At 43.5% G+C, this 17,459-nt stretch overlaps 1 protein-coding gene across 2 annotated transcripts in view; it reads left to right on the forward strand.

Moving 5' to 3' along the window:
• Nucleotides 1–17,459, forward strand: part of MARCHF4 (membrane associated ring-CH-type finger 4) — a 110,813-nt gene that overhangs the window by 33,413 nt on the left and 59,941 nt on the right. The window lies entirely within an intron of this gene.

Here is a 17,459-nt window from a genome sequence, read left to right on the forward strand (position 1 = left end):
GGGACTATAGCTCTCTGATCCTTGGACATGCTGGGTGAGGCTGATGGGAGTTGGAGACCAGCAACAACTTGAAGGCCACGGGTTCCCCACCCCTATCGTAGGGTTTCAGAGACAGAGTGGTATGGTGCGGAGCTGAAAGCCATATCATTTGATGAGGCCACCCACGTAAGAACAGTGTTTCAGAGACTTAAGGAAATCAAGTAGGAGCTAGCAATCTGTGGAGCATAGCCCATTAAAAAATGCTGACAATCCTATTCTTCACTCTGCCCTTTTTAAATTTATGCATGGTTTTCTTTTCTTTTATATATATATAAAACTCCCCCCGCTTCCGTAACCTGTTACACAATGGTTACGCTGTGCACTGCACGACTTTAGAAAAGACCCAGCCATTGTCATATTCAGCTCTCCTTCGACTCTTAAGCAATCAGGATGAATGCTGGCTTTTTGGTGCTGTGCTCGCCTCTGGAAAGCCTGTGAGGCAGAGAGAGCGAGGTTAAGGTTTTCCTTTTAATGAGCAATTGGTGGAGCATTGGGAGCATGGCTCTGGGTTTTGTGGTGTGTTTTTTCCTCAGTGTTAAAGGTTCTGAGAGAGATTAAGGGAAACAGGCCCTGTGAAAGGATTAGCAGATTTGTGTGTTCGGTTCATCTCTTTAAATTATTATCCCCCTAATTGCCAGTATGATGAAAGTCCACTTGGCAAGGATCAGAAAGAGGTAGAGCAAGCAATCAGGCCTCGAGAGAAGGCTCAAGGGGGGGGGCGCGGCAGATCAGGAGGGGGCAGCAATGTGATTCCTGTTTTGTGCCTGATCAACAGAGCACTTACCTCTTCATTACCAATTCATGAGGCAAGGCTTTTTCTTGGGTCAACGTCAAGATCAAAACTAGCATATGCTTGAAATCTGGGACTCCTTGTGGGGATGGCCCATCCATGATTCAGACTGATGTAGCAGACCCTCCAAGCGTCCCTATTTTCCAGGGACAGTCCTGGATTTACAGAAGCCTTCCATGTTTCTGATTTGATCCCAAAATGTCCTGCTTTTCCTTAGGATGTCCCTATTTTCATCGAAGAAATGTGACCCCCGATCCAAGGAGATAAATCACTATACACCCTTTAGAAGACACCTGAAGGCAGCCCTGTGTAGGGAAGTTTTTAATGTTTAATATTTTGTTGTGTTTTTATATATGTTGAGCTGTTTTGGGCAAAGATGTTGAGCTCTTTGGGGTAAAACCGCTTAAAAACAACAACCGATTCTGAGATATTTTTATGGAACGACAGCATTTCCACCCGGACACAGCTGCTGACTGCAGTATTCCACATATATCCGGGAAAATCTGGACATATGGCAACCCTATAATTATTATTATTATTATTATTATTATTATTATTATTATTCAGAACATTCCTATTTCCATTGGATAAATGTTGGAGGGTATGATGTAGCCACCTCAGGAGGCAAGGGCACTGCCTTGAATACCTTCACCAGAGAAACCAGGACAAGCAGCAGCAGATTCTGGCAAGAGCCCCATGAAATCTCATAGAATCTTGCGGGACTCTCACAAGATCTCCTGGGGCTCTTGAGAGATCTCGCCGGAATCTGCACAAACCAGTCACAACTGCACAAACCAGTCACAACTGCACAAACCAGTCTGAAGGGGATCATAAAATTTTCCGGCAGGCAAAGTTAGCCAAACCTGAGCTGTCAACTTCTACAGGACCTATCAGGCCCATTGTGCAATGCTGTGCCTGACTCAGAAGTGGTCCCACTGTGTTGGATGTGCCTTACACCCCAGGAAGTGCATTTAGGATTGCAGCCTTTGCTTGTGTCTCTGCGTAGCTCTCAGCCCTGCTCCTGTGTGGGTTATGTTGATAAACTATTCAGCAGACTTCTAGTTCACAACCTGTGTTTCTCCTATATTAATCATATAATAATCTATTCAATCAAAGTCAGTGGAGCAAGCGAATGTCTGCTGTACATGACTGGTGTGGGTTTTTAAAGCTTTTCATAAAATGGAAGTGCTAGATTAATTTGTAGCATTAAATACAAGACCCTCGCCCTTTTTAATTAAAAAGCAAATGCCCAGCCAGTTATGAAACTGCAGCTTTCCAATGCCAGTCATGCTAGACTGAGTGGATTTTACTGAAGGGGGAGATGAGGTGAAGATGCCCATCACAGTGATTTCAGAGGTGTTAAATTAGCCACTGTAGACTTCCAGGGCAGCCCAAGAGTGTAAAGGGAACTTATTGAATGTGACAAAGGCAAATGTAATGGAACGCTGAATACCAGGGCTGTGGAGTTCACAGAAAGTGCACACACCTGGTTTTCCACAGCAGTTTGCAATGAGGTCCAAAGTCGCGAAGGCAAAATGTAATAAAAATTTGTCTCACTCTGCAGAGCATGGATGAATCTGTGGCAATTGCAAAGGCATGAAATACCCAGCACAGAGAATAATGGAAGGTTGTTTGCAAAGCCATAGCCAGTTAATAACCCCATCTGTTGTAGTGCTGTATCATAGCTCAGTGGTACAGTGCCTGATTTGCATGTAGAAGGTCTTGGGTCCAATCTCTTGTATCTCCAGTTAAACAATATAAGCTGGCTCTGCAGTATCAGTGCATGAAAATTACTCCTGCTGCAACCTGTGCTGCAGAATCCACATGCACACACTTTTTGAAATAGTTATTTCTGCTTGCTTCATCAAAACTGCTTTCACTTGAGCATGAGGTGGCCCCCGGGTGCTGAATCCCTTTGGTCAAGTGATAAAGCTTGAACGGCCCATGGATCAGTCCCCTAAGCAATAGGAACCCGTTCGTGTGCAACTTCCCATTCGTGACAAAAAGGGGATCAATAATCTCTGCTGCCCTCGGGGCTGCTCCTTATCATCCCAAAGAGCAATACAGGAGAAAGTGTGTTGCAACTCAACTGAGAGTGGCACAGAATCAGCTTAGCTGTTATCTACAAAATACAGTGGTGCCTCAGGTTACATACGCTTCAGGTTACATACAGACTTGACTAATCCAGAAATAGTGCTTCAGGATGAGAACAGAAATCATGCTCCGGCGGCGCAGCAGCAGCAGGAGGCCCCATTAGCTAAAGTGGTGCTTCAGGTTAAGAACAGTTTCAGGTTAAGTACAGACCTCCGGAATGAATTAAGTACTTAACCCGAGGTACCACTGTAATAATGAAGCATTGATGCAGACTTTTCTGGAGACCAGTGTGTACATTTCTCCATCCCTTGCAGAGTGCACACAGATGTCTGGTTGTAGGTTCTTGACAGCAAGCTTTGACTTCTACAGCTGTCAGATGCTACAAATGAAGTGGAAGCAGGTTTTGGGAGCATGGCTGCTTACATTATTTTCACCAGAGAGAGACAGCCAAAAACAACATTTCTGTGGCCAGTTATCCACTTGGGTTTTCTGTATTCCATTTCCCTGTCATGTCACTAAGAAACCGGGCACCATTTGCATTGCTTTGTTCCATTTTAATTTTACTATGTAATATATGATCAAAGAGCAAGCAACAGAGCTGAAGGCCACAAGCCAAAATAACAGTGAGGGTACTATGTGTGGTTTGTTCTTTTTGCATCAGCAGCTAAGGAGGTGAGCCGCTGTTGTTTTAAAACTGCAGTCACATCCACACCATGCATTTAAAACCCATGGCGTCTTCCAAGGAATCTCCCCTCCGCATGTATGGCAGGTGTAGGAAATCTTTTGGGCTCCTGGGGCAGATTTTTATCAGGATCAGCCTCACGGGCTAAACCTGGCAGGCGGCCAGGGCCCCTTGGCCCATGGGCTGCCGCTGGAGTTTCCTCAACCCTGATATAGGGGTACACTATCTTATAAAATGGTGTGTGGCTCTCACCTATGTCAGAGCTCTCGGTATTATATCGACTTTAGTGCCAATCATGAATTACAGGGAAATACTGTAGGATATTCCGGGGTAGAAAGTGTGCATTGGAAAGTGGAAATTTAGGGGGGGAAACCCCCCTTACTAAAGACCTTTAAAAAAAGACCTGCACTCATGGAGTTGCCTGCCCTTTATTGTCTCCCCACCCCCACCCCCTGATTATCTTTATAGTCCAAGCTCTGCCTGTGATGATTCCAGAGAAAGAATTCAACAAATGCCAAGTTATATTAGAAAAATATGCAGCAACAGAAAAGAAGTACAGACTGAAGTCAGAGAACACTATGTAGACACAGATCCAGAGGAGGTCTGCAATGTCAAAATTTAAAGCTGCATTTTAGTGCATACAGGCAGCCCTGTATTGGGAAGTTTTTAATGTTTGACATTTTTGCTGGGTGTACTGTAAGCCACCCAGAGTAGCTGTGACAACCCAGCAAGAAGGGTGGGGAAGAAGAAGAAGAAGAAGAAGAAGAAGAAGAAGAAGAAGAAGAAGAAGAAGAAGAATCATAGAATCATAGAGTTGGAAGAGACCACAAGGGCCATCGAGTCCAACCCCCTGCCAAGCAGGAAACAAAGAAGAAGAAGAAGAAGAAGAAGAAGAAGAAGAAGAAGAAGAAGAAGAAGATAATGACAATGTATATACTGCCATTTGCACAAGCCATGGGGCAGTGTACAAAAACCCATAAAATAACATAAATAATAAATAACTAATCCATAAAATAGTGTAAAACCCATGACAAATCACTAAAACCCAGTTACAAATAGCAGCTCCAATCAGGTCCCTGTTCCTGCCAAAAGAAAGATGTGTGTTAGCTAGCCACCTAAAAACGCTAAAGAGGCAGGGCCAGACACGCCTTAGCTGCTGATGTGGATTATAAGAAACTCTCTTGCCATCCCATGGATTTCTGCAGAAACACAGGCCCTTGTGCCAACAATTAGCCATGGTTTTCTTGTCTCCTAAACCCTGTGCGCTTGTATCCAATGAAAACCCCTTTCTGCACAAAGGTATGATGGTGCTGAAGATTCAAAAGCATAACTTGCCAATCCCTCTCAAAGCAGTTCGTGAGATGGAGAGCATACGTTTCCTTGGGAAAGATCACATTTCCAGTAGACTGGCGCAGTGGAGCTATTGGCCACAATCCAGCCACAATAATCACACCATCAGAATTCTGAAGCCTAAGCTCTCACAGTGCCAGTTATTGGTACAGGAGGGGATGGAGAAAGTCTGAGTTTGACCTGAGTCAGCACCTCTCTGTAATTCATGCAGCCTTCTTGCTGTGGACTAAGGGAAATTGTGTATATCTGTAAGGATGATGATGCACCAGAGAAAAGCCTGCAGGTTGACTTTACAGTAGTTGAAGCACAACAGTGCACAACTGAGACATATAATTGGATTGCAAGTGTGTCATTGCTGTATGTAGTGTCAGGGGAAGCGCCAGCAAAGGGACCTCCTGTGCTTCTTTAAGAGGTAGAAATAGGACCTTGGCTATTCCTGCAGATTCCTTGGAATGTCCATGTAGGGTTGGGAAGAGCTCCCATCGGAAACTCTGCAGAGATGTTTCCAGTCAATGTAGTCAGTGTTGAACTGGATGAACCAATGGTCTGGCTTGGGGGGGGTGAAGGTAGCAGGTAGGAGCTTTAGGGCTGCAACTTCAGATTCCAATTCACAAAGAAGTAAGTAAATGGGGGAGGGGACAGAAATAAAACATTTCAATCCCATCTTAATATTGGAACAGGTACCAAGTCCAGGAAAATGTCAAATGTTATAATTTGCACCAGTAATTTTGATCAGTGTTTATGTAGCTATAATTTGTTCTAGTGCATTCTTTTACCCAAGTCCAGGAGGGGGAAGTGAGTTGTGCTTACACCTTATTGAAGTTAGTTACGACTCATTTTTGGGGAACTTGGGATCATTGTGAGGAACTTAGGTTCTTGATCCCTCACTTACAGAGGTGTGTGTGTGTGTGTGTGTGAGAGAGAGAGAGAGAGAGAGAGAGAGAGAGAGAGTTAGAGTTTAGTGGCAAACATAATCTACTATATATTTTGTAAAATTGTTGGTAACCAAATTTTGCATGAGATTAAGGTCCGGGACATCAATTTGAATGAAGATGGTGGAGTGAACCTTTCAAAATCACATTCTTGGCCATTGATTTCAAAACTGCACTGATTTTTTAAATTATTCTTATTTCTTAGAATTCCCAAGCATCGCCAGGTATAAGGCTGCTAGTACATGATGCAAGAGGTACTAAGCTTGCCACATGCTTCCAAATAATATGAACAACTGTTTCAATAGAAACGTTTGAAATTCCTTTCACCTTAGCTATTGTCTTTCCTCTGTTGCTGTAGTGGTGGGTTTCATGCATCAGCAAAAGTTTGTGCAAGGCAGCCTTTGGAGGCTCCTTCCAGCTCTGTGGTTTTTTTTTTTTTTAACGTGATATAAGAGTTAATCCCTCATGGATCACTGCCTTGCCGTGGCGAAGGGGCTTGAATAACTCAGAGAAGCTATGAACTATGCCGAGCAGGGCACCTAAGATGAACATGTCATAGTGGAGAGTTTGGACCAAACGTGATCCACCTGGAGCAGGAACCGGCAAGCCACTCCAGTATCCCTGCCAAGAAAACTCCATGGACAAAGACAACAGGCATATAAAAGTTATGACGCTGGGAGATGAGCCCCTCAGGTCGGAAGGTGTCCAACATGCTACTGGGGAAGAGTGGAGGACAAGTACAAGTAGATCCAGAGCTGATGAAGCGGCTGGGCCAAAGCCGAAAGGACGCTCAGTTGCGGATATGCCTGGAAGCGAAAGGAAAGTCCAATGCTGTAAAGAAAAATATTGCATAGGAACCTGGAATGTAAGAACCATGAACCTGGGTAAGTTGGATGTGGTCAAAAATGAGATGGCAAGAATAAATATTGACATCCTGGACATCAGTGAACTAAAATGGACAGGAATGGGCGAATTCAGTTCGGATGACCATCATATCTACTACTGTGGGCAAGAAACCCGCAAAAGAAATGGAGTGGCCCTCATAGTCAACAAAAGAGTGGCGAAAGCTATACTGGGATGCAATCTCAAAAATGATAGAATGATCTCGATACGAATCCAAGGCAGACCTTTTAACATCACAGTAATCCAAGTTTATGCACCAACTACTGGTGCTGAAGAAACTGAAATTGACCAATTCTATGAAGACTTACAACACCTTATAGAAGTGACACCAAAGAAGGATGTTCTTCTCATTATAGGGGATTGGAATGCTAAAGTAGGGAATCAAGAGATAAAAGGAACAACTGGCAAGTTTGGTCTTGGAGATCAAAATGAAGCAGGGCAAAGGCTAATTGAGTTCTGTCAAGAGAACAAGCTGGTCATCACAAACACTCTTTTCCAACAACATAAGAGACGACTCTACACATGGACATCACCAGATGGGCAGCATCGAAATCAGATTGATTATATTCTCTGCAGCCAAAGATGGAGAAGCTCTATACAGTCAGCAAAAACAAGACCTGGAGCTGACTGTGACTCAGATCATCAGCTTCTTATAGCAAAATTCAAGCTTAAACTGAAGAAAGTAGGAAAAACCACTGGGCCGGTAAGATACAATCTAAGTCAAATCCCTTATGAATACACAGTGGAAGTGAGGAACAGGTTTAAGGATTTAGATTTGGTGGACAGAGTGCCTGAAGAACTATGGATGGAGGTTCACAACATTATACAGGAGGCAGCAACAAAAACCATCCCAATGAAAAGGAAGTGCAAGAAAGCAAAGTGGCTGTCCAACGAGGCCTTACAAATAGCGGGGGAGAGAAGGCAAGCAAAATGCAAGGGAGATAGAGAAAGATACAGGAAATTGAATGCAGATTTCCAAAAAATAGCAAGGAGAGACAAGAAGGCCTTCTTAAACGAGCAATGCAAAGAAATAGAGGAAAACAACAGAATGGGAAGAACCAGAGATCTGTTCAAGAAAATTCATAGAATCATAGAATCATAGAGTTGGAAGAGGCCACAAGGGCCATCGAGTCCAACCCCCTGCCAAGCAGGAAACTTGGAAATCTGAAAGGAACATTTCATTCAAAGATTACCATAATAAAGGACAAAAGTGGTAAGGACCTAACAGAAGCAGAAGACATCAAGAAGAGATGGCAAGAATACACAGAGGAACTATACCAGAAAGATATGGATGGCTCGTACACCCCAGGTAGTGTGGTTGCTGACCTTGAGCCAGACATCCTGGAGAGTGAAATCAAATGGGCCTTAGAAAGCACTGCAAATAACAAGGCCAGTGGAAATTTTAAAATTTTAAAAGATGATGCTGTTAAGGTGCTACACTCAATATGCCAGCAAGTTTGGAAAACTCAGCAGTGGCCAGAGGATTGGAGAAGATCAGTCTACATCCCAATCCCAAAGAAGGGCAGTGCTAAAGAATGCTCCAACTATCGCACAATTGCACTCATTTCACATGCTAGCAAGGTTATGCTTAAAATTCTACAAGGAAGGCTCAAGCAGTATGTGGACCGAGAACTCCCAGAAGTGCAAGCTGGATTTAGAAAAGGCAGAGGAACCAGAGAACAAATTGCAAACATGCGCTGGATTATGGAGTAAGCTAGAGAGTTCCAGAAAGACATCTACTTCTGCTTCATTGACTAGGCAAAAGCCTTTGACTGTGTCGACCACAGCAAACTATGGCAAGTTCTGAAAGAAATGGGAGTGCCTGATCACCTCATCTGTCTCCTGAGAAATCTCTATGTGGGACAAGAAGCTACAGTTAGAACTGGATATGGAACAACTGATTGGTTCAAAATTGGGAAAGGAGTACGACAAGGCTGTATTTTGTCTCCCTGCATATTTAACTTATATGCAGAATTCATCATGCGAAAGGCTGGGTTGGATGAATCCCTAGCCGGAATTAAAATTGCCGGAAGAAATATCAACAGCCTCAGATATGCAGATGACACAACCTTGATGGCAGAAAGTGAGGAGGAACTAAAGAACCTTTTATTGAGGGTGAAAGAGGAGAGAGCAAAATATGGTCTGAAGCTCAACATCAAAAAAACGAAGATCATGGCCACTGGCCCCATCACCTCCTGGCAAATAGAAGGGGAAGAAATGGAGGCAGTGAGAGATTTTACTTTCCTGGGCTCCATGATCACTGCAGATGGTGACAGCAGCCACGAAATTAAGAGACGCCTGCTTCTTGGGAGAAAAGCGATGACAAACCTAGACAGTATTTTAAAATGTCGAGACATCACCTTGCCAACAAAGGTCCATATAGTAAAAGCTATGGTTTTCCCAGTAGTGATGTATGGAAGTGAGAGCTGGACCATAAAGAAGGCTGATCGCCAAAGAATTTATGCTTTTGAATTATGGTGCTGGAGGAGACTCTTGAGAGTCCCATGGACTGCAAGAAGATCAAACGTATCCATTCTTAAAGAAATCAGCCCTGAGTGCTCACTGGAAGGACAGATTGTGAAGCTGAGGCTCCAATACTTTGGCCACCTCATGAGAAGAGAAGACTCCCTGGAAAAGACCCTGATGCTGGGAAAGATGGAGGGCACAAGGAGAAGGGGACGACAGAGGATGAGATGGTTGGATAGTGTCTTCGAAGCTACCAGCATGAGTTTGACCAAACTGCGGGAGGCAGTGGAAGACAGAAGTGCCTGGCGTGCTCTGGTCCATGGGGTCACGAAGAGTCGGACATGACTAAATGACTAAACAACAACAACAACAAAGAGTTTTAAGATTTGTATAGGCCTGCATAATGCCCATCAGCTGTAGCCAGCTTGGCTGTGCTAGCTGCAGCTGATGGAGATATAGTCCAAAACACTAACACTGCACCAACTTAGAAAAGGCAGCTCTAGACATATATACATTTGGAGAATGGAGGAGGCTTGATCACGGCACCTTCCTGCTTCTTCAGCACCAATTCAAATCTGCTCATCCATCTGCCATAGTGCCTAATATGAAGATTCAGTTCTATCTTGTTTCTATAAAAATAACTAGAGGAAACCCTCTGAACAAATTGCCACTTGTCACTGAGTGTATGTTTCATCCTTGGACAAGATGTGTTGTGAAAATATACTTACTAAGAGCTGTCTTGGTGGGAAAAGCCCCCCGACCATGCTTGTGTTTGTGAATGTTGATAACTTGGTGCAACACAAAAACTGAAAAGCTCTTTCCTGTGTCTGCCATTCATCAGATTTCACCTGGTAGAGTTCCATTAGGGGTAACCCCATAAGGAAATATACCATCTCACGTGTCTGAGAGAGAGAGAATGTATACAGTGGTACCTTGGGTTACAGACGCTTCAGGTTACAGACTCCACTAACCCAAAAACAGTACCTTGGGTTAAGAAGTTTGCTTCAGGATGAGAACAGAAACCGTGCGGTCGCAGCATGGCAGCAGCAGGAGGCCCCATTAGCTAAAGTGGTTCCTCAGGTTAAGAACAGTTTCAGGTTAAGGATGAACCTCCAGAACAAATTAAGTTCTTAACCCGAGGTACCACTGTATATGTGTGTGTGTATGTATGTATGTATGTATGTATGTATGTATGTATGTATGCTGAGAGACACAGAGATGCAGGCTGCATGTTGATGAATCTTGCTCTTTCAAAGACAATTTTCTGTTCAATGTCCTCCCACTGTTCCTAACTGACAGCCACAGCAGGAAGTTTTGCAGCGGTGTCCATCATTCGTAACTGTGTTAGAGATACTTTCCGCAGATGAAAGACGCGGAGGCAGCCGCGAGCTGCATATGAACACTGGATTTCAAAGGGGGAAAGGAGGACAAAAAGTGGGAAGAGGTCTTTCCTCCCCACCTCCCTTCTTCTTCTTCTTTTTCTTCTGTCTGCTTCATCATTGCGTAGTACTGTCACAACTTTCTCTCAACTTTGCAAGTCTAGTGAAACTTCACTTCAGCACTGCAGCCAAATTTGTAATGGTTCTCATTGAGATGGCACCACATTTTATGCAGAACGTAATTTGCCGGAATGCAATTTCTTTTCCCTTCTCCTTGTTTCTGTCTGAGCTCCCAGATTCCTGCTTCCTCTGCCTAGGGCCTCCTTTTCACATGCCTGCAGCTTCTGCTTTAGCCTCCTGCCAGGGGTATCTTGAGGCTTCTCCATCCCTTTCAGTCAACCTTTCCATCTCCACCCTTCCCTTTTCAGCTTCCCATGCATAGCCAAGCAGAGACCAGCACTCTGCACCACTGCTTCCTGACACACTCCCATGCTTCACACTGCTAGAGCTGGATTACAATATCAAAACGTTGAACATGACTGTACCAAACACTTAACCGATGTGCTGTGTTGATTTCAGTGATCTCTATTTTAACACACCAATTAAACACTGGGTCCCTGCATAAGCTTTGTCAACTGTTTGCACAGTTATTCTAACCATTATTTGGAAATTCACAGGCCCAGACTTGATCACGTTTCATACGGGACTGTCCCTATCATTAGGCAGAGCAGGGCAGCTGCCAGAAGATGCAGATTTGGAGTGCAATCAAATGGTGATAAATCAGCACAGTTATTATTATATCTCTAACGTTTGTTTTGGATTTTCTGCTTCCAGCAATAATACAATGAAAACTGACTCAGCCTTTGAATGTACTCTCTGCATTACTGTTTTTTGTACAAGTCTTTTCTAACTTCCTATTGGTAAACTAGTCAAGCCATTGGCCCCATCTAGTTCTTACACCCCAGAGAGATATCTAGGAGTGACTTATGAATCTTGGGTATTGTCACTGGACACCTATAAGGCTCTTTTGCCCACAAGCAGCCACTTGCTGAGGGAATTCTATGGCATTTACACAGAGCCCTTCCTCCACAATTCCCTATTTTCTCTTGGAGAGTTGCCTCAGCAACTAAAAAGATGGCTTCCTTGTCACTCCTTAAAGCCTTTGCCTTTCCAGTCACCTGATTTATGTATTTTATATTTAACTTCAGCTGCTTGGCATCCACTCTCTTGCAGAGGTACCACAAACCAATCCCCATGAATTTATGGGACATTTCACACTCCTTATTGCATTTTCATGATAATCTTTCACTAGCATGATATTTCATTAGGGAGCAAGAGTTGTGTTTGCATACACTCTCTTGGAGATGCTCTCTTTTTGTCATCAAGAAGTTTCATATGTGGAAAATTCTCTCCAGTAATCACATTTCAAATTGCTACCAACATTTGCTCCTTCCCCAGTTTCTAAAGGAAATCTTTCAAGGAACATACTGCACAAACTCTGAAAGCCTGTTTCCTTTTCACCATGTGTGCGTGTGTATTCAAGTATGTACAATTGATGTGTATCACACATGCACACATCTTCTGCCTCTCTTCTGTGGAACTCAGGCATCATGCATGGGGTTGTCAGATGACAGTCATCCATACATTGTCAGTGAGATCCAGATCTGCTTAGTGTTAGCAAGCTGTGCCTGTTTTATTAGAAAGATGTAGTAGCTCAGGAGAAGTAGGAGAAGCCAATTCTCCTTGTCCAGTTCATAATATTAGCATTTTAACCAAGTTAAATGTTGGTAGAGTATGAGTGGCTTAATCTCAGACTTGTGGGTTCGAGCCCCACATTGGGCAAAAGATTCCTGCGTTGCAGAGTTTAGACTAGATGATCCTCAGGGTTCCTTCCAACACTATAATTCATAATTCTATGATTCTAAATGAGTAGTGGAGGCATTCTTTTAAGAACTAGGAAAGGAAGACAATAAAAAGTTGCCATTCTGACATGATCTTGTTCCATTGGGGGGGGACACAGTGAAAATCCCATTACATTTATATTCCATTTCTTCATAAAACACCCTGTTATTCTACGCAAAGTCCCCTGTGATAGTCTTGCTTCTCCCACATCTCTATCCTATAATTTGACCATTGCTCTTAGACAAGAGGCTCTTGCCTCAAGCACCACCTTGACTTCACCATTCTGCCCGAAGAAATCCGCTATAGATGGGCTTCTTATATGCAAGAGAAAAGAAAAATGTAAATCGGAAGAGGAAAAGTTCACTCTTGTCTGATCTCTTCCTTTCCACTGACTTAAAGAGAGATTCTGAAATATAATTTTCTTTGAGCATGATCGCTTACACGAGACAGTATCTGTCTCACTTTCCTAATCTCTCTTTCCGCCCCCACCATCCCTATATAATGTATGCAATTTATGTTCTCTCTTAAAGAGTAATGAGAAAAGTTATCCCTGCAAAAGATAGCTTCTTTTCAAAGAGGATAAGTGAAGGTGAGCAACCAAGTGGCCATAAAATATTTCTGCTCCTGTGAAATTGCAAATTATGGTTGATCTAATTGTGCAGGCAACAACCAAAGAGAGGAAGAGATGATAACTCCAAGTATTACCTAAAGGAGAAATTTTGTCCGCTAGCATCCAACGTTTAATGAGGGGTGTGAGCACATGTTGCGGAACGAGCATTACATTGCATCAGACAAGGAAGTTTGGAGTTGTGGTTCACCTATCTAGATCAAGTCTGGTTTCAGGCCTTGTTTTGACTCTGAAACAGCCTTGGTTTCCCTGGTTGCTGGCTTTTGTTGGGGGAGAGACAGGGGGTGTATGATGGTGCTGGTTCTCCTTGACCTCTCAGTGGCTTTTCACACCATGCTATTTCTTATGGCATGATTTAAGGAGGTGGGAGTGGGAGGTACCGTATTATAGTGGTTCTACTCCTAGCTGCAGGATCACTACCAGAAAGCAGTACTAAGGGATTGTTGCTTGGATCCAGTCCCCCCCCCCTAAAAAATTGTTTAAGGGTACTCTCATTTTAACTCAAGAAAAACACCATTTTATAGTTCAAATCTGGAAAAATAAATACAGTCAATGGACAAAAGTACAAAGATTCACAAAATGTTTAGGGGTATGCATCCCCCCAGAAACAAAGCACTGCTTGGGTCCATGGTTTTTGGGCAGTGGGATCCCACAAGGGTCTATGATATGCTATATACACTTAACAGAGAGTAGTATTCCCTAGAGAACTTGGATGGATTTGTAGCTGCACATAAATATGCAAACCAGCAGGCTGCACAGAACTGAATTAAATGCACCTGCCCTTTCTTGTGAGTTCATCCATAAGAACATAAGATGAGCCTCCTGGATCAGGCCAATGGCCCATCTAATCCAGCCTCCTGTTCTTACAGTGGTCCAACCAGATGCTTGTGGGAAGCCTGCAAGTTGGACACGAGAGCAGCAGCACTCTGCACATCCATGATTCTCAGCGACTGGTATTCAGAGGCATACCAGAGCCACTTGTCCTCATTAATTTGCCAGATCCTCTTTGAAAGCCATCCAGTTTGGTGGGCATAACTATCTCCTGTGGGAACAAAATCCGGGGTTTAACTATGCACTGTGTAGTCCTGATCTTTTTTATCCATTATCATCAGAGGCTTAGAGACTGAAAGAACAATCATCAAAGGACAAACAAATTCCTATAATTCACAGAACTCGCATAAATAATTTACAGCAAAATCCTATATGCCTGCTTAGAAATTAAGTCCCATTGAGTACACTAGGGCTTACCTTCAAATCAGTGGGTTCAGGAGTGCAGCCTGAGACATCAATATATATTTCCAATTCATTTTCAGTTATTGAAACTATTTTCTGTGTGAAAACCTTGCATTACTAGAGTGATGACATTTACGGCCACCGCCCCCATTTCTCCAAGAAACATGGCTTCCCACCCACTCATTTTATCCTAGCAACAATCCTGTGAGGTAGATTAGCCTGCATGATTAGGCCCAGTGAGGTTCATGGCACTGTGTGATTTGAACTCGAGCTTCCCCAGACCTATTCCAACACACTGGCTTTCTTTGAACACTCCCTTAGCCAACTTCTAGTTGCCTATTAAGTTGAATTCTTAAACGCAACAGCACATAATGAACATCTGTTGACGTTCAGCTACGAGGGCTACCTTGGGACCTGTAAAATTCAGGTCATCAAAATGACCTCTCTTTCCAAGAAAACATACTTCCTGGGAGTGCCCCCCCCATCCCTGTTTCAACATTCACACAACTGTGTTAATCTCATGATGAGTAAACTATCCTGGGACAGCCTAGTTTATTGATACGGGTCCCACCTCACCATCCCATAGCAATCCACAAGATGGCTAGCAGCAGCATAAAACAAAGAAGTAAAAGAGACTACAGAAAAAGAGCCTTGCTGGAGCAGGCAAAAGGCCCATCTAGTCTGGCATTTTGTTTTCACAGTGGCCAACCAGAGATATATGGGGAGTCAGGACCTGAGTACACAGCCATCCTGGCTAGTAGATACTGATAGCCTTATATTCCATGAATTTGTGCAGTCCTCTTTTAAAGGCACTCCTGTTACTGGCCATCACTACCTCTTGCAGGAACAAATTCTGTAGGTTAACTATGCACTGTGTAGGGATGTAAGAAGGCATCCGTTCCATTCTGACCCACGTTCCTTGCATGCAGCGCTGTTTCTGTCCTGCCTCAGTTCGCCTTCTGACAGAAGCAATGCTCTTCATCTCACTATCCACTGCAAAAGAATGTCATGTTACTGATTATGTGATTAATTACATTATTATTACGCTGTTCCACACCATTCATTTCAACACTAAGGCCATTCATTTAAGTGGAAAAGGAAACAATGCATTTTTGGGGGAGGGCAGGGGAGAAATATAATCAATTACATATCATTTGCAGACCGAAAGCAGCAACAACAGTGAATACTGAATGTATTTGCTGGATTGATTTGTGTTCCGGACATGGAACAAATAAGAGAATATTGGCAATTTCTGCTGCTGTTGCAGTTTCTGTCCCAATTCTCTCAACATCTCCAGTGCTTTACCTTCTTTTGTTTGTCCTGAATAGTCCAACATTCAAGTTTTAGTATTGCAGGAGAGAGAGAAAATAAGGAGACTCTCTCCTTTTTTTCAGCCAAAGCATGGGTGGCAGCAGGCTTTCTTTGCTATGGCTTACAGTATCAAAGTTCATTCCTAGACCTCAGATGTACTCGATTTTCTGAAGTATGTAATCTCTGCTCCTGCTGCTGATGCACCACAGCTCTTATTTTCCAGTTCTGGAATCCTTTAAACTTTGCCAGCAAGAAAGCCGTCAGCACCCACCCGTCTCTAGCTCTCTGCACACAGACAAGAAACGGTGGGGATCGGGGGAAGGTGCAGGCTCGCTCTCATGATATATTCACGCACAGAAATCCAATTTCTGTGAAACGGAGCAAACTGGCAGATCCGTGCTGATTACAGAAGGCGTTGCACAGCATTTGTCCAAATTACCACTGATATATAAGAGGACGTCGTGATAGGGTTGGTGGCTGCTGCTTTGTGAGGAAACCCATTTTCACATGTTAAAAACAACAAGCGTAGAAGTACGGCACAAATCACTGCAGAGCGTGGTATTAGGTGAGAATGCAGTAAGCCACTATCTGTAAATAAGGGAACAAATCATGAGAAGATTGGCTGGGGAAGAGCTAACCTCAGTGAGCAGCTTGCAGGCCTGTCTCTGGATTTCATATATTATTCAGCACCAAACATTTCATGGCAGAAAACAAACCTGGACATGGCAGGAGCTCCTCTCTTCTCCTCTCCTCCCCCAACTGCCCAGCTTATTTTTTATGCATATCTTGGTCTGCCTCAGAGAACTGGATGCTATTTAAATTCAATTATGGTGAGGTTAAGCTCCCCATTGTAGTACTAGCCGAGTAAATTTAGAAGCAGCGGAGAGTGAATAGGTGCATTTGTCTTGTCTCCATTAAATTATACTGTAGTGAGAAGGGTTTCCTGGGAATAAAACAATTATTGAGCAAAATGAAATGGGCTAGGCTTGTTTGCCTTTCCTTATCCCAGAGTCCCCTTTCGTGGTGAAACTATTATTTGGATAACAGAACCAGGCTGAGCAGGAAACAAAAGAAACTCGGCTCCAAAGTTTAGTGATGGCTGGTGGCCACCCGGGCTGGCAGGGCAGAAGGCAAGGAGCCCTAACAGTGGGCGAGGCCAGAGCATATGGCAGGCAGAGCCAGCTAATTCTACTTTATACCCCATCCCTCTCCCTGCTGAGTTCTACAAGGCTCTTACCACTAGGAAGTTATTCCTGATGTTTAGTCTGAATCTCCTTTCTTATAACTTGAATCCATTGGTTTGGTTCCTAGTTTCCAAAGCATGAGAAAACAAGCTTGCTCCATCTTCCATGTGACAGCCCTTTAGACAGCTATCATATTGCCTCTCCATCTCCTCTTTTCTAGGCTAAACAGACCCAACTCCCTCAACCATTCTTCATAAGGTTTGGTTTCCAGACCCTTGATCATCTTGGTCTCCCTCCTCTGCACACATTCCAGCTTGTCAATATCCTTCTTAAACTGTGGTGCCCAGAACTGACACAGTAGTCCAGGTGCGGTCTGACTGAGGCACCTGGGGTACTGTGTCCAGTTTTACTTTTATGTAAAAGGAAATATTGCACCAGAAAAATATGGAAAGCATATTCCTTCTATCGATCCCAAAGTCTGTTGTTTATGTAGACAAACTTGGCAAAACTTGATGGCATCAGTTCATTCAAGTGCTGCCTGTTTTGCCCTAGCAGCAGATCCAGGC

Source organism: Podarcis cretensis (assembly GCF_951804945.1).
Source record: "Podarcis cretensis genome assembly, chromosome: 1".
Taxonomy (NCBI): Eukaryota; Metazoa; Chordata; class Lepidosauria; order Squamata; family Lacertidae; genus Podarcis; species Podarcis cretensis.